Here is a 13,753-nt window from a genome sequence, read left to right as displayed (position 1 = left end):
GAAGTAGTTCAAGCCTTTTATTGTTTTAATATTGATGATTTTGGCATACAGCTCATGAAAACCCAAAATTCCTCTCTCAAAAAATTAGCATATTTCATCCGACCAATAAAAGAAAAAGTGTTTTTAATACAAAAAAAGTCAACCTTCAAATAATTATGTTCAGTTATGCACTCAATACTTGGTCGGGAATCCTTTTGCAGAAATGACTGCTTCAATGCGGCGTGGCATGGAGGCAATCAGCCTGTGGCACTGCTGAGGTGTTATGGAGGCCCAGGATGCTTCGATAGCGGCCTTAAGCTCATCCAGAGTGTTGGGTCTTGCGTCTCTCAACTTTCTCTTCACAATATCCCACAGATTCTCTATGGGGTTCAGGTCAGGAGAGTTGGCAGGCCAATTGAGCACAGTAATACCATGGTCAGTAAACCATTTACCAGTGGTTTTGGCACTGTGAGCAGGTGCCAGGTAGGGTTGCCACCTGTCCCGGTTTTACCGGGATTGTCCTTCTTTTTAATAACCTGTCCCGGGAAATGTATCCACTCTCCCGGGACACTGAATGTCCTGGTTTTCGAAAGGCTACGTGAATATGTATGTTCAATTTACTATTTTCTCACTTGAAATAGCCTATGCATTGTGCACAGAGTGGTCGGTGGGTGTGTCGTGACGTAGACTACGTCATCTAGCGCGTCTGTCTTGGCAGCTAGCCAGTTACTACAGGCGGCAAATTGAAGCAGTGAAGAAGATTATACGTCGTCAACATCGTTTGTTAGAGTTAACATGGGTGGCGAGACGGAGGACGAAGATGACAGTGTGTCAACAAAGACTGACAGGCCAGTAAAAAAAGAAAATGAAATGTTCGACCTACTTTAATAATGACTGGATGAAAAATGACAATTACTCCACATGGCTAAAGCAAACACCAGGCGATCCACTATATGCTACTTGCTCCGTATGCTCAGTTAAAATTCTGGTTAAACATGAAGGCAAAACTGCTTTGGTGAAGTCTGAGCTTCAGGTCAGATTGAATTTCAAATTGTCATGCACTGAATTCAAGACATTCATTGAAGAACAGAAACCACTGATAGCTGCAGCAAAGGGAAACGCCAAGTATAGATGAAAGACTAGGTAAGCTTAGGCCTATTTATGTATGATTGTGTTATTCCAATGTCTGTTTGAGACATACTAAATAAAAGTGGCTATAGATGTGGCTAAGGTATGGTAAATGCAAATCTAATGTCATCCCTTTCTTTAGCAAAGAGGAAGCAAAAGCAAGCACCAGTATCTAAGCAATCAGGTAAGCTATAAGTTAAGTAAGATAAGTGAGAATACTTGAGATGTTTAAAATATACACGAGTCACGACTATGCACAATCGTACTGCAAAAAGGCCAATTTTGTCTTGTGGGTCTAATGTCTAATGCAGTGGTTCCCAAACCTGTCCTGGAGGCACCCCAACACTGCACGTTTTCGTTGTCTCCCTAATCAAACACACCTGATTCAACTCATCAGCTCATTAACCCATGTGATAATGAGCTGATGAGTTGAATCAGATGTGTTTGATTAGGGAGACAACGAAAACGTGCAGTGTTGGGGTGCCTCCAGGACAGGTTTGGGAACCACTGGTCTAATGGACATTTTCACTTGTGAGCAAAGCGGTCGGTCAGGTCATCGATATGTCCAGGTTTTTTATCAGACATAGGTGGCAACCCTAGTGCCAGGTCGTGCTGAAAAATGAAATCTTCATCTCCATAAAGCTTTTCAGCAGATGGAAGCATGAAGTGCTCCAAAATCTCCTGATAGCTAGCTGCATTGACCCTGCCCTTGATAAAACACAGTGGACCAACACCAGCAGCTGACATGGCACCCCAGACCATCACTGACTGTGGGTACTTGACACTGGACTTCAGGCATTTTGGCATTTCCCTCTCCCAGTCTTCCTCCAGACTCTGGCACCTTGATTTCCGAATGACATGCAAAATTTGTGTCCAGTGCTGCTTCTCTGTAGCCCAGGTCAGGCGCTTCTGCCGCTGTTTCTGGTTCAAAAGTGGCTTGACCTGGGGAATGCGGCACCTGTAGCCCATTTCCTGCACACGCCTGTACACGGTGGCTCTGGATGTTTCTACTCCAGACTCAGTCCACTGCTTCCGCAGGTCCCCCAAGGTCTGGAATCGGTCCTTCTCCACAATCTTCCTCAGGGTCCGGTCACCTCTTCTCGTTGTGCTGCGTTTTCTGCCACACTTTTTCCTTCCCACAGACTTCCCACTGAGGTGCCTTGATACAGCACTCTGGGAACAGCCTATTCGTTCAGAAATTTCTTTCTGTGTCTTACCCTCTTGCTTGAGGGTGTCAATGATGGCCTTCTGGACAGCAGTCAGGTCGGCAGTCTTACCCATGATTGCGGTTTTGAGTAATGAACCAGGCTGGGAGTTTTTAAAAGCCTCAGGAATCTTTTGCAGGTGTTTAGAGTTAATTAGTTGATTCAGATGATTAGGTTAATAGCTCGTTTAGAGAACCTTTTCATGATATGCAAATTTTTTGAGATAGGAATTTTGGGTTTTCATGAGCTGTATGCCAAAATCATCAATATTAAAACAATAAAAGGCTTGAACTACTTCAGTTGTGTTGTAATGAATCTAAAATATATGAAAGTCTAATGTTTATCAGTACATTACAGAAAATAATGATTTTTATCACAATATGCTAATTTTTTGAGAAGGACCTGTATATTATACTCATTCATTACACACAGACTGATATATTTCAAATGTTTATTTCCTTTAATTTTGATGATTATAACTGACAACTAATGAAAGTCCCAAATTCAGTATCTCAGAAAATTAGAATATCAATTAAGACCAATGCAAAAAAAATGATTTTTAGAAATGTTGGCCAACTGAAAAGTATGAACATGAAAAGTATGAGCATGTACAGCACTCAATATTTAGTTGGGGCTCCTTTGGCCTGGATTACTGCAGCAATGCGGCGTGGCATGGAGTCGATCAGTCTGTGGCACTGCTCAGGTGTTACGAGAGCCCATGTTGCTCTGATAGTGGCCTTCAGCTCTTCTGAATTGTTGGGTCTGGCGTATTGCTCTTCACAATACCCCATAGGTTTTCTATGGGGTTAAGGTCAGGCGAGTTTGCTGGCCAATCAAGAACAGGGATACCATGGTCCTTAAACCAGGTACTGGTAGCTTTGGCAGTGTGTGCAGGTGCCAAGTCCTGTTGGAAAATGAAATCTGCATCTCCATAAAGTTGGTCAGCAGCAGGAAGCATGAAGTGCTCTAAAACTTCCTGGTAGACGGCTGCGTTGACCTTGGACCTCAGAAAACACAATGGACCAACACCAGCAGATGACATGGCACCCCAAACCATCAATGACTGTGGAAACTTTACACTGGACCTCAAGCAACGTGGATTATGTGCCTCTCCTCTCTTCCTCCAGACTCTGGGACCTTGATTTCCAAAGGAAATGCAAAATTGACTTTCATCAGAGAACATAACTTTGGACCACTCAGCAGCAGTCCAGTCCAGACGCTTCTGACGCTGTCTCTTGTTCAAGAGTGGCTTGACACAAGGAATGCGACAGCTGAAACCCATGTCTTGCATACGTCTGTGCGTGGTGGTTCTTGAAGCACTGACTCCAGCTGCAGTCCACTCTTTGTGAATCTGCCCCACATTTTTGAATGGGTTTTTTTTCACAATCCTCTCCAGGGTGTGGTTATCCCTATTGCTTGTACACTTTTTTCTACCACATCTTGTCCTTCCCTTCGCCTCTCTATTAATGCGCTTGGACACAGAGCTCTGTGAACAGCCAGCCTCTTTAGCAATGACCTTTTGTGTCTTGCCCTCCTTGTGCAAGGTGTCAATGGTCGTCTTTTGGACAACTGTCAAGTCAGCAGTCTTCCCCATGATTGTGTAGCCTACAGAACTAGGGGTCGACCGATTATCGACCTGGCCGATTATTGGCACCGATATTAAGAATTTTTATAATAATCGGCATCGGTCATTTTCAAAACCGATGTGCCGATAAAATTATTTAATTATGAAACGCGCTATTTGGCTCTGATGCAGCCTGTCGGAACTCACCACTCTGTGGTCTAGAGCAGTCTCCGCCCACCGCGCATCTGATTTGTTGAGAGTCAGGAGTCCGACCAATCAACGTGGAAGACTAAAGGCACTCTCACACCGAAAGCGCTTGCTAACTGGTGCTGCTTCATCACGCATCAGTTCTCTCTCAAAGGCAGCAGCAGACCTTGCACAAGTTGCAATAAATTACAATCCACTACACTGAAGTTGTAAAAACCTCAATTTTATCTATTTATGGTTTCCGAGATGGGGGGAAACGCAGGGGGAATCGCGGAATCCGGTCATATGGAATTTACTGTATAACGCGGAGTCACGGAATTAGTCAAAGTTTGGATGAATTAATCAAAAGTAGGTCAGTACACTTAAATCAACAAATGATATGGACTATCTGTAAACATTAAGCTGCAAAAAGACTATTTAAATATGAATTCTGCATGTTCGGCGTGTCTCTGTATATGTGAAAGGCACATACGCGCGGTTTTGACACACACACACACACACACACTGAAGTGCGCGTCGCTCGCGGTGTTTTCCGCATCTGCCATGTCACTAAATGAGGACATAAATACATGAACATCATCCCCAGAACTGCTCTGAGAGTTACTTCATGAGCATTTGACTGTTTCGTTTGAGTAAAACGATCGTCATATCATAAATGGGCTACAGAAACTTAAGAGGTCCTCGTGGCAACCCGTCAAAATAAAAGTTCGGTTTATTTACTAATGCTACTATAATTATTACAACTTTTGTTTAAAAGAACAATCTCACAATACGCTATTTCTTACATGTTTTAATTTATAGTAAACACATTTGTTTGCCAAAAATAGAGTTCAACTCTCATTTGATTAAAAGATAAATTAAATTAATGTTTTATGCCTTCATTTGCACTACTCTGTAAATGAAAACTAATGGAAATTACTGTCACATAGGCCAAGACTAAGATACTGTCACATAGGCCAAGATTAAGTTACTGTCACATAGGCCAAGATTAAGATACTGTCACATAGGCCAAGATTATGATGACGGAAATTGGGACATTTCAATAGGCTATTGAACCAAGTGAGCCTATAACAGGCTATTAGTGTTATAGTTTCATTAAAATAGTTGCGGTCTTCTTCGCAACTTCTACAATGGAGCTATGAAGACAATTAAATTATTTACAGGTATTATATACATTGCGCTTTTTAAATTAATCAATTGATGTGCATTAGATGATGAATTGAATAGTCACCTCTTGTAGGTTATGATTTAGTCAACCGAAAATAATTAATGAAGAATTATGAGAGGTTATGCTATTACACATACATTTCTAACATGTAAATTATTGAAGCCAAATACTTACATTTCCCCAAGCTGTTTAGCTTTGGTATTTAGTATTCATAGGCTTAATCATGAAGCATACAGTGGCCCCACTTTTAACTCTCTCTTTATATATTACCCTTATTGTAGATGGATGCATGGGGGAAGACGAGTAAGAAGTGCAACCAACACTAGGGAAGGCCGTTTTTGTCAGAGCCCTTGTTATTCTTAATTTTGACATTCATTTTCATTTTTACACCAGACATATATATCGGTTCAATATATCGGTTATCGGTCTACTTGGTCTGTAATAATCGGTATCGGCATCGGCCCTGAAAAACACATATCGGTCGACCCCTATACAGAACTAGACTGAGAGACCATTTAAAGGCTTTTGCAGGTGTTTTGAGTTAATTAGCTGATTAGAGTATGGCACCAGGTGTCTTCAATATTGAACATTTTCACAATATTCTAATTTTCTGAGATACTGAATTTGGGACTTTCATTAGTTGTCAGTTATAATCGTCAAAATGAAAGGAAATAAACATTTGAAATGTATCAGTCTGTGTGTAATGAATGAATCTAATATACAAGTTTCACTTTTTGAATGGTATTACTGAAATAAATCAACTTTTTAATGATATTGTAATTTTATGACCAGCACCTGTATGTATGTATGTATATATATATATATATATATATATATATATAAAAACGAAAGATGACTAAAAATGCACAAAGAATTATGGCCAATAAGTTACATTAGCCTGCTTTAACTCGTCAAAATAAATTAACCATTTTTAAAGTTATTCACGTTAAGTTATAGTCCTACAAATATTTCACTACTTTTATTGATTTATCTAAATAGCTTAAATATGTTATTTAAATAAATTTTACCTGTGCAGCTCCTACTGGATTTCTAAAAGGTGTCATCAGCCATGCACAACAAGGATAGCCGCTGTCCCCCAAAAGTAAGCCCCTGTGTGTTCCATCCTCAAAACTCAGATAAATGTTACTTTCAGACAGCACGCGTGCATCATGGGTACTGCCGGGCCACTCAGCAGTAACATTTGTTATTTTGCTGTCTGGGTCACATATCAGCTGTACATTTATAGAATGGAAATTTATGCGATTGACAAATTGATCTTCATATAGGTGTGGGGCTTGAATTCGCACATGTGTTCCATCTATCACTCCGCAAACGCGTGGGAAACCAGCAACTGCAAAAAAACGCTCCGCTAATACGTCCTGCTCATCTCTGGAAGGAAATTTGACATGTGTGTCAATTCGGCGACACAGAGCTAAGGCCACTCGATGGACAGCTCTGCAGACAGTGGATTTGTGTACTCTGAAAACGTCGCCAATGACAGACTGAAAAGTACCGCAAGCGAAAAACCTTAAAGCAATAAAAACTTGAAGCAGTGCTGGGAGTGCACGACTTCGTCGGGTTTGGTGTTCAAGGTCAGGCTCAAGCGTTGCGGTGAGATGAAGGATTGACTGACAATCAAACCTATATTCTCTCAATAACTGCGCATCATTCATAGTCTCCAATGGATTATTTCGATCATTAAAAATGCGCCTAGGTACTTGCTCCTCTTCTATGAACATGAAATCAGCCATCTTGCTAGAGTAAAAGATTACTTAAGGGAGCTATTTTGGTCCCTTAATTTTTTAAGGTGAAACGGTTACTAAGGACTTTGTAGCAACGCATAACAGAACTTAAGGGAACACTTAAGCAATTAAGGGAAATACTTAAGTGACAGCCTTGACTTCCCTTAAGTAAGCCCTTAGGTTTTTTTCTTGCAACCCATGTTTCACTAAGGGTACCCTTAACCTTATAATTAAGGGTTTTCTTATCTTAAGGGTTTTCATGCAACCGGGCCCAGGTCTTCAGGAAGAACAAAAGAAGGAAAGCACCTGGTCCAGATGGTGTGTCACCAGCCTGCCTAAAAATCTGTGCTGATCAGCTAGCCCCCATCTTCACACAGATCTTCAATAGATCACTGGAGCTGTGTGAAGTCCCCTCATGCTTCAAACGCTCCACCATCATCCCCGTCCCAAAGAAACCCAAAATTACTGGACTTAATGACTACAGACCTGTGGCCCTAACGTCTGTAGGGCTGCGTTCTCTCCCCACTGCTCTTCTCACTCTACACCAACGACTGCACATCTAAAGACCCCTGTCAAGCTCCTGAAGTTCGCAGACGACACCACACTGATCTGCCTCATCCAGGACGGTGACGAGTCTGCTTACAGACAGGAGGTTAAGGAGCTGGCTGTCTGGTGCAGTCTCAACAACCTGGAGCTTAACACGCTCAAAACTGTGGAGATGATCGTGGACTTCAGGAGAAACCCCCCTGCTTTCCCCCCACTCACCATCATGAACAGCACTGTGACTGCAGTGGAGTCATTCAGATTCCTGGGCACCACCATCTCTCAGGACCTGAAGTGGGTCATTCACATTGACTCCATTGTCAGGAAGGCCCAGCAGAGGTTGTACTTTCTTCGCCAGCTGAGGAAGTTCAACCTGCCACAGGACTTACTGAAACAGTTCTACTCTGCCATCATTGAATCCATCCTCTGCACCTCAATAACTGTCTGGTTCAGCTCAGCTACCAAATCTGACCTCAAAAGACTACGGAGGGTAGTCCGGACTGCTGAGTGAATCATTGGTACAACCCTCCCCACTCTCCAAGAACTATACTCATCCAGAGTGAACAAAAGGGCTGGCAAAATCACTCTGGACCCCTTGCATCCAGCACACAACCTCTTTGAACTGTTACCGTCTGGTCGACGCTACAGAGCTCTGTGCACCAGAACGACCAGACACAGGAACAGTTTCTTCCCTCAGTCAATACAGCTCATGAACACTCAATAATATACGTGGAACACACAACTAATACATCATCCATTCACCACACTCACTTATTTTATTTTAATTTTTATAATTTCTAATTTGCACATACTTGACCTGTACATACATAGTTGTCTATATTATATATTGTGTTTTTTTTTGTTTTTCTTTTTTTGCTGCTTTGTACATTGGTTATTGGCTATTTCTTGTTATTTTGTTTTATTACCCGTGTCCTGTCCTGTTACTGTCTTTCTGTTGCACTGTGGAGCTTCTGTCACTACAACAAATTCCTTGTATGTGTAAACATACTTGGCCAATAAAGCTCATTCTGATTCTGATTCTGAGAAGTGGCTTGGTAGCCCTTTTCCTGAAGACGTCTGAGCGTGGTGACTCTTGATGCACTGCCTCCAGCTTCAGTCCACTCCTTGTGAAGCTCTCACAAGTGTTTGAATCAGCTTTGCTTGACAGTATTCTCAAGCTTGCTTGGTCATCCCTGTTGCTTGTGCACCTTTTCCTACCCAAATTCTTCCTTCCGGTCAACTTTGCATTTAATATGCTTTGATACAGCACTCTGTAAACAGCCACACCTTTCAGTAATGACCCTCTATGACTTACCCTCTTTGTGGAGGGCGTCAAATTTAGTCTTCTGGATCATTGTCAAGTCAGCAGTCTTCTCCATTATTGTGGTTTCAAAGAACAAGAGATACCCGGAATTTATACTGTAGGTATGGTCATTAATTGTAACTCAAATGTAAATATTCTAATGTTTTGAGATACTGATTTTTAACTTTCATGAGCTGTAAGCTCTAATCATCAAAATAAAAATAAAAACTTTTGAAATGTTTTACTTTACATGTAATGAATCTAGAATATATGAAAGTTTAACTTTTTGAAATAAGTTACCAAAAAAAAACTTTTTCACGATATTCAAATTTTTTGATATGCACCTGTATATCTAACCATACAGTTAGTTAGAGGGGAAAAGTGTAATAAACTATTTTTTCCCAAGTAATATTGGATCAGTTGCATCTTGAAAACCACCAAGGTAGGTGTTTTTTTTTTGGATACAAAATGGCGGTGCGCACAATCGCAGCGGCTTCTCTCTCTCCCGACAGAACGGTGTTTTCGTGTTTTTTGTCTTGTAAGTCGCAATGTTTTTGAACATCTTCGTCTCGTCTACCTGTCTGTAAGCGCGCATACAGTCGTGAGTTTCTGCTCGATGTCGGCAGAATCACATTTTTTGAGTTAAACTCAGCACACGCCGAAGAGCTGCGGGACCTCGGCCTGTTCCGAAAGCCTACTCCATCACCGACCCCCACTACTGCATCTCGCCCACAGCTGAGGCGCTACAAGCGGCGTGAGAGGAAGCAGAAGAGGGGTAAGCGCGGAGGTATCCGAGCTAGGCTAGCGGCCAATCCACACAAGCCAGCTATCCCCACCATCGTACTGGCGAACGTACGCTCTTTGGACAATAAACTGGACTACATCCGACTACTCCGCTCCACTCAGAGGACTGTAAGAGACTGTTGTGTTTTTGTGTTTACGGAAACATGGCTTAACAACAGCGTACCGGACTGCGCCATACAGCTCGACCAGCTAACATGCTATCGAGCTGACAGAGCTCTCGTCGAGTGAGGTAAGATCCGCGGCGGCGGGCTTTGTGTTTACATCAATGATGCATGGTGTCGCGACGCTGTTGTGGTCTGCAAACACTGCTCACCCCTGGTGGAGTTTATGATTATTAAGTGCCGGCCGTTCTATCTACCGAGGGAATATACAGCCATACTGCTAGTTGCTGTATACATCCCTCCCAGCTCCAACAACAACATCAGGAGTGAGGCGCTAAATGAACTGTACCAGCACACCAGTGAGCAGCAGATGCTTTTCTCATCTTGGCCGGGGATTTCAACCACGCAGACTTAAAGAGTGTGTTCCCAAAAATACATCAACACATAGACTTTCCAACAAGGGGAAAAAATACCCTGGACTTTGTTTACACCACCCAGAGAGGAGCTTACAAGGCCCTCCCCCTCCCCCACCTCGGAGCCTCAGACCACATCACTGTCATGCTATGCCTGCATACAGACCGCTCGTCAAAGTCATCAAACCAATACACAAACAGATTCAAGTGTGGCCGGAAGGGTCGTCAGAGCCACTTCAGGACTGTTTTGACACCACTGACTGGAATATGTTTAAACAGGCTGCCACATACAACAACACTACAGACCTCCAAGAGTACTCGGAGACTGTCACTGCCTGCATCTCCAAGTGCATTGATGATGTAACAGTCACAAAGTCCATCACTGTCCGGGCCAACCAGAAGCCGTGGATGACAGGGGAAGTCTACAGACTGCTGAAGGCTCGGAACGCTGCCTTTAGAGCTGGAGATGAGGAGGGCCTGGAGACAGCTAGGGCCAACCTATCCCGCGGCATCAGAGAGGCCAAGAGACAGTACTCCAGGAGGATAGCCCATCGTTTCAGCGACAGCAGAGACTCACGGAGCTTGTGGCAGGGGATACAGACCATTACGGACTACAAGCCCCCACCACAGACCTGTGACAGCACCATCCCCCTGCTGAACGAGCTGAATGCCTTCTTTGCTCGCTTTGAGGCACAAAACAGCACCACTGCACAGAAGACTCCACCTCCTCCCGGCGACCAGGTGATGACGCTCTCCCCGGACAGCGTGAGGAGGTCCCTCAGCAGGATCAATGCACGCAAAGCTCCGGGTCCTGACAACATTCCTGGGCGTGTACTGAGAGACTGTGCAGTGGAACTCACTGATGTCTTCACAGACATCTTCAACATCTCGCTAAATCAGGCCGTTGTCCCCACATGCTTCAAAGCTACCACCATCATTCCAGTCCCGAAGAAGTCATCTCCATCCTGTTTCAATGACTACCGTCCAATAGCACTCACTCCTATTCTCATGAAGTGCTTTGAACGGCTAGTCATGCACCACATCAAGTCTGTCCTCCCCCCCTCACTTGACCCCTTCCAGTTTGCATATAGGTCCAACCACTCGACCGATGATGCCATCGCCACTGCCCTCCACCCAGCCCTCACACATCTGGACAAAAAAGACTCATATGTCAGGATGCTGTTCATAGACTTCAGTTCAGCATTCAACACAATCATCCCTCAACAGCTCACACACAAACTGGTCCAGCTGGGGCTCAACACCTCTCTGTGCAACTGGCTGTTGGACTTCCTGACCGGGAGACCTCAAGCAGTACGGGTTGGCAGTAACACATCCAGCACCATCACACTGAACACTGGGGCCCCCCAAGGATGTGTGCTGAGCCCCCTCCTCTTCACTCTGCTGACCCACGACTGCACACCGTCACACAACTCTAACCTGATCATTAAGTTTGCGGATGACACAACTGTGGTGGGTCTCATCAGCAACAGAGATGAGACAAACTACAGGAGCGAGGTGAGCCGCCTGGCCGGGTGGTGCAGTGACAACAATCTCTCTCTGAATATGGAGAAGATGAAGGAGATTGTTGTTGACTTCAGGAGAGTACACACTCAGCATGCCCCTCTGACCATCAACGGTGCGACTGTGGAGAGAGTGAGCAGCACCAAGTTCCTGGGTGTGCACATCACAGAGGACCTCTCCTGGACTAACAACACTGTAGCACTGGCCAAGAAAGCACAGCAGCGTCTCTACTTCCTCCGCAAACTCAGAAGAGCCAGAGCCCCGGCCCCCATCATGTGCACCTTCTACAGAGGCACCATCGAGAGCATCCTAACCAGCTGCATCACTGTGTGGTATGGCGCTTGCAACGCATCCTGCCGCAAGTCACTTCAGCGAATAGTGAGAGCAGCTGAGAAGATCATTGGTGTCTCTCTCCCCTCCCTCCAGGACATCTACAGCACCCGTCTCACCCGCAAAGCCCTCCGCATTGCAGGTGATCCCACCCACCCGACACACAGCTTCTTCAGTCTGCTACCATCAGGGAGGAGACTGCGGAGTCTCCAGGCGAGGACCAGCAGACTGAAGGACAGCTTCATACATCAGGCTGTCAGGAAGCTGAACTCCCTCCCGTCCCTGCCCCCCCTCCCCTCTTTTTACCCCATACAACACTGAACTCTGACACTATGAGACCCCCTCCCCCCACGGCTCCCCACACCCCCAGGACCAGCCACCCCCACCTACTTACAAACTGTGACCAGCACCTCTCACTTGTGCAGCATTGGACTGTTCACTACCTCATCCAGCATTGACTGCAAACTACCTCTTTGGATAGTCTCATAAAAAGACTGTTCTCCTGTCGATTTAACAGACTGACAAGCTCTTTTTGCACTACACACATATCTGCACAGTTTTTGTTTTATTTAACTGGTTTGCACTCTATCTATTCTGCCATGTGCCTTATGTCACTTTATCTATCTTTTTTATTTTTCTACAATGTCCTCAGACTGACAAGCTCTTTTTGCACTACACATATATCTGCACAGTTTTGGTTTATTTAACTGGTTTGCACTCCATCTATTCTGCCATGTGCCTTATGTCACTTTATCTATCTTTTTATTTTATTTTATTTTTTTCTACAATGTTCTCAGATTGATAAGCTCTCTTTGCACTACAAATATATCTGCACAGTTTTGTTTTTATTTAACTGGTTTGCACTATCTGCCATGCGCCTTATGCCACTTTATCTATTTCTTTATTTTTTTTCTACAATGTCCTTACTTGTATAGCTATAGAGTTGTATGTACATATGTTTAAACCGTATTATCTGCATTTGAACGTGTTTAATGTTAACTGTTTACACCAAGGGTCTGAGGGTAACACAATTTCAATTCTCTGTATGTATGTGCTGTACATGTGGAAGAATTGACAATAAAGCAGACTTGACTTGACTTGGTAACATTGTTTCAAAATGCAATTTCCTTACATCCTTTCTGTTGTTTTATAGAGTAGATATTTCTGATTCCAGCGAAGGTTAATTCCAAGCATTTTAAATTTAATGTACACAATACTTTCAATGTCTATTTTGTCATTTTATGTACGTATCTCAATTAAATAAGTGCTTAATATGGTAATCGATCAAATAATGTGTTTGTTTACCTGTATCCTGCCGACACAGTGAAACACAGCTGATGGGTTTTTTAGATGAAGTCTCTCTTTCAGTAAATTACTGCCAAAAGCAAAGTACATGAAAAACCCGCTGGATGACATTTTACTAACGATGTGCCCTAAGCAACGTGAAGAAAATATATGCATACGCGTTTTAAAAAAAGCAAATCCTGACGGCTTTTCTAACCTTTGGCAGGCAGCTCCAGTTTGTTCCCTGCGGTCTGTTTGGCTAAAAGACAACTAGCTAAAAGTGTCCGATTCGCTAAGAAATCGTTCTGGTGAGTCGACTCTTTAGAATGATTCACTGAGTTGGGTTAGGATTTTAATAAAAAAAAGAAAATTAATTTAATTGATATGTTGATTATGATGTCAGCTACATACGGTATTTTAAATAAAAATGAAAGCAAAAAAAATCGAATCGCTGTTTTTTT

The sequence above is a fragment of the Barbus barbus genome (assembly GCF_936440315.1).
Source record: "Barbus barbus genome assembly, chromosome: 19".
Classification (NCBI taxonomy): domain Eukaryota; kingdom Metazoa; phylum Chordata; class Actinopteri; order Cypriniformes; family Cyprinidae; genus Barbus; species Barbus barbus.
The sequence above is the reverse complement of the archived record's forward strand: the minus strand, read 5'-3'. Positions refer to the sequence as shown.